The sequence below is a fragment of the Geospiza fortis genome, unplaced genomic scaffold (assembly GCF_000277835.1).
Source record: "Geospiza fortis unplaced genomic scaffold, GeoFor_1.0 scaffold408, whole genome shotgun sequence".
Classification (NCBI taxonomy): domain Eukaryota; kingdom Metazoa; phylum Chordata; class Aves; order Passeriformes; family Thraupidae; genus Geospiza; species Geospiza fortis.
Window position 1 is genome coordinate 5,367,441 of NW_005054330.1, and position 4,531 is coordinate 5,371,971.

The 4,531-nt window shown below is 55.7% G+C and overlaps 1 protein-coding gene across 1 annotated transcript in view; it reads left to right on the forward strand.

Moving 5' to 3' along the window:
- The window catches only part of RBM19 (RNA binding motif protein 19), a 52,844-nt gene that overhangs the window by 40,512 nt on the left and 7,801 nt on the right, over window positions 1-4,531 (forward strand). The window lies entirely within an intron of this gene.

Consider the following 4,531-nt stretch of genomic DNA (forward strand, 5'->3'; position numbering starts at 1 on the left):
TGCAGCCTTGGAGCTGAAGTGGTTCCAGGGTCTCAGCTGAGAAACAGGAGCAAGGCTGCCACTCCCCATCATTAGGGATGGGAAACAGGATGGCAGCACAATCCCTGCTGTGCCCCAGCCTGTCTCAGGAACATCCAGTGACTCAGGCCTGGCCAAACTGCCAGTGGCTAATGCTGTGGCAGAGCAGGGTGTGCCAGGAGGGGATCTGTGCCAGGAAAGCCAGGCTGGGGCACACCTGTGGGCACCAGGGTCTGGCTGGTGCTTGGGACCAGGTCTCAGCCTCTCTGTGCCACACTGGAGGGTCAGGGTGGGATTTTATTCCCTTGGGGAGTGCCTGCCTCTGATTTCACTGTGGGGTGCCCAGTGGCTCTGAGGTGAGGAGGGAGCTGCACCCTGTCCCTCTGTGGGTGATAGTGATAAAGAGGGGGAAAAAGGCTGGCATCACTCTGCCTGCAGCCCTCTGGAACAGAGATGCTTCTTCAGCTTTCCTCCCTGGAGTGGCTAGAGGCTGCTTTTCCCACATGGAGCAGGGATGGAGAGGATGCAGAGCCCACACAGCACCCAACAGCCAGCTGACACCATGCTTCTCTTTTCACTGGTGGTACAGCCCAGAAACCACGATTTTTCCTACTGATCCCCATTTCCCCAAGCCTCCTCATTTCCCCACAAGGCACAGGAGCAGCTCAGACATCCCTGTGCTGTTTGTCCCATGAGTTCTCCTCTCCCAGCGAATGTGGGTGAACTGTGAGGGTCTTCCCACAGCTGCAGTGGCCAGGTCCCCATCCCAAGCTGGAAATGGGAAAGAAAAGATCCTTTAAGGTCTTCAAGCCTCAGGAAACAATCAAGATTGAGGTCTGTGGTGTCCCCAGCTCTAATGTCAGCCTCATCATCTTTGTCTTAGTATTTCAAGGTCCTGACCTGGGCTGTGACAGATGTGTCCTACCACTCTGCTCTCTGCTACAATTACACACCTTATTTCTAGAGACCATTTAGAGAGATTGGGCTTCCAGTTCCAGGTCTTTGCTGTTATTTGTGAAGGAGAGGTCTGGTCTCCAAAATCTTTTCTCCATGCAGACATTTGTCATGGCAATCAAACCACTTCTGAGCCGACTTTTCAATAGGTCTAATAGATGCAATAAAATGGAATAGGCTTCCTTCCCATTTTGTGTAGTTTTCAGGTCATTCTTTATGGCTTGTTCTGAGGCTTTGTAATGTTCCAGGAGAAAGTGAGGAGCTCAGGAGTGGTCACTGACTGCCACGGGTGGTTTCAGTAGTTCTGTCAGGAGTGAAGCCACAGCCCAGCCCTGAGGCCTGGCACCTCAGCCCTGCTGGCTCCCAGCAGTCTGGGAGAGGTTTAAGGCTTTTTGCTCATTTCTGAGTATCTGCTCTTCATCCTGGGGCAGAAGGCTCTTATATTAGGGGGAAAAAAAAAAGACACTTTGAGTTTTGTTTCCACCCCACTTTTAATTTGGGGGATCCATTGCTTCAAGGTGGCTGGAGGGCCTGAGGGCCTGGCCAGGGACAGGCTGTGACTCTTAAAATCACTCTTAAAATTGGTGACTCTTAACGTGGGAAGGAGCAGCCAGGGAAAGCTTGGCCACCAGTTATCCCTGTAACCTCTAGTGCAGCCCATAACCTGGAGCAGGGCTGTGACAAATGGCACAGCAGGGCAGGGACAGGTGACAAATGCTGGCAGCAGCAGTATCTCGGCCTGGCTTGAGCAGGGGGATGCTCCCTTTGGAAAACAAGGATCAGTGATGCTTTGGAAACCAGCAGGGTGGCTGTCCTGGCTCTGGGACCAAGGGATCCCACTGGGGCAAGGGGCAGCCATGGATGTGTGCCCTGTGCAGGGGGAACCCCTCAGCCCGACCCCTGCATCCCCAAATGTGGAGCCATCGCTCCCAAAGGGCTGGGAACAGCTCCTTTCCCCAGCTCTATCCTGAGGGGAGCTTGGCCAGCACTGCCCCCTCCTCGGCGTGCTCTGCTCTCTCCTGGGAGCCCAGGGCCGTGCAGGGAAAGCTCTGCTCCCAATCCCACTAAATTATAATCCCTCCCTCAGCCCGGGCTGTGCAGGGATAGCTGTGGCTCCCAATCCCACTAAATGATAATCCCTCCCTCAGTTTAGGACCGTGCTCCCAATCCCACTAAATGCCAATCCCTCAGCCCACGGCCCTGTGGGGAAGGCTCTGTTCCCAGTTCCACTAAAGGCCAATCCCTCAACCCGGGCCGTGCAGGGAGGGCTCTGTTCCCAATCCTACTAAATGCCAATTCCTCCTCAGCCCAGGCTGTGCAGGGAGGGCTCTGGCTCCCAGTCCCACTAAATTATAATCCCTCCCTCAGCCCGGGGCCATGCTCCCAATCCCACTAAAGGCCAATCCCTCAACCCAGGCCATGCAGGGAATGCTCTGTTCCCAATCCCACTAAATTATAATCCCTCCCTCAGCCCGGGCCATGCAGGGAGGGCTCTGTTCCCAATCCCACTAAACACCAATCCCTCAGCCCGGGCCGTGCAGGGAAGGCTCTGTTCCCAATCCCACTAAAGGCCAATTCCTCTGCTCCTGAGCCCGCCCCGCCGCTCTCCCGCCAGGCCTAACGGGGGCAGCCAGCTGTGCCGGGCCGCTTTCCTGCTCCTTGCCATCGATCAAAGCATTAAATTGACAGATGGGGAATTTCACCACGCCGCGAGGGGAACAACGACTTGTGGGGGGTTGTGATGGTGTGTGAGGAGGGGTTCAGCTGGGAGGGCCGTGGGGGGCTGTGAAGCAGCCGAGCCCTGCTGTGGCTCATCCCTGGTTATTTACAGCTGTGGCTGGAAGCAGGGGTAGCCAGGGAAGGCACGGTCCTGATCCTGATCCTCCTGCCGGGCTGGGAAAGTCTTCCTGCCTCCATCCCCTCTGCCAGATTGCTCCTCCTTTGGCCTCCATCCCCCAGGTTTCTTTTTCCCTCACCTCCCCACCGCTGGGCTCCCTTTTTTTTTCTCCTTTGTCCTTTCCTATTTCTTTTTTTTTTTTAATTTTTTTTTTTCTCGAGAGCATCTGTAACTAATGCAAACACATGCCGGAGCCGGGGAGTAAAACCCTGCAGGATTAGCGTGGCATCCACAACCCTGCCACGTTCTAATCCCGTGGTAATCCCCCTCCCGGCCCACCCCCGCCGGCTTTGCCCATTGTTTAAAGGAAGCAAATGGGATCGTTAGCGGGCAAACCTTAACCAGCTTGGAGCAGCAGAACGGAAGGAAGCCCAACCAATTCGCTTCCCCACCCTCCTGGGTTTTTATTTTCCCAGTGTTAGACGAGAAGGGGATGCTGCTGGTGCTGCCCATGGCCGAGCTGGTGAATGTGGGGGATGCAGTGGGGGATTGCCCTGCCAGGTGCTGCTCTGCTGGGGGATGTTCCCTGTGCACCCAGCGTCCCATATCCAGCTTTTCCTCTGCTGTGCAGCCTCAGCATCTCCATGAGGCTCTGGTTGGGAAGGGGTGGCAGGTACAGGGCACGCTCCTACAGTGGGTTTGGGAGATGAGACCACGTTTGATGTCATTCCAAAGCAGGAGAGCTGGGAGCAGAGAGGGAGAACTGCTGAGCTGGCACCTTCCTCCAGGGTGGGTTATCCCCGGTGCCTTTGGGTGATTGAGCTGGGAAGAGCTGCTGGAGGGTCTGGGGGTGGCATCTTGTGGCCCCCATGGCTCCCCTGAGCTCGGTGGGGTGTTTGCTGGGAGGGTAACAGGGTCCATCAGCACCCTCATCCCCCTCCTGTCCTCACAGCCCCCAGGGAGAAGGGAGGCAGGTTCTGGCTCTCTGTCAAAGAATTAATTGAAAAATAAAATCATTAGATGGGAACTCCAGAAATGCAAAAATTGTTGGGAGTTGGGGGGAGGCAGAGAGGGGGGGGATGTGAGCTTTTGTCAGGTTAATTTCTTCTGTATTGATGTTTTGTGACATTTACTTGTTGTTTATCTCCCGCAGCAGCTGTAATACTAAAAGAAAATGCACAGCTTGTTCCATTTATTTATTTTACACCTTTTCTTTAGTCCTATGGTATGTTTGTTTGTTTGAGAAACCCAGCGAGGCTTTTGATGTCTGAAAGCAGGATTTAAACAGCTGTTCTCCATGTGCTGCGAGCGAGCTGCGGAGCCAGGGGGGGAGAGGGGGCTGTGCCACGGCTCCTGCCGGGAGGGCACTGCCTGCCCAGCAGAAAGGAGGGTGTCAGCCTCACATCAGGGACCAAATGGCTTTGGCACCTCAGGGCCGGGCTTGGCATGTTCCCTCAGGTGCTGGCAGCCCCCCTGTGCTGCAGGCATTGGGAGGGATGTGTGCAGGGTGCTGTGTGCCACGGGCAGTGCTGGGGCAGGAGGGGCAGAGCAGGGACATGGTCCCACCCAGGTGAGGGGTGTGCTGCTGGGATGGGGTGGTCTCAGCCAGGGGGTTGGTGGGGCTGTGTCCTGCCAAGAGCCCTGATGAGCTCCTGCTGAGGCAGGCAGCCACTTTTCCACAGGGAGATTGTGAATTCCACAGGGATTTGGGGGCAGCAGGAA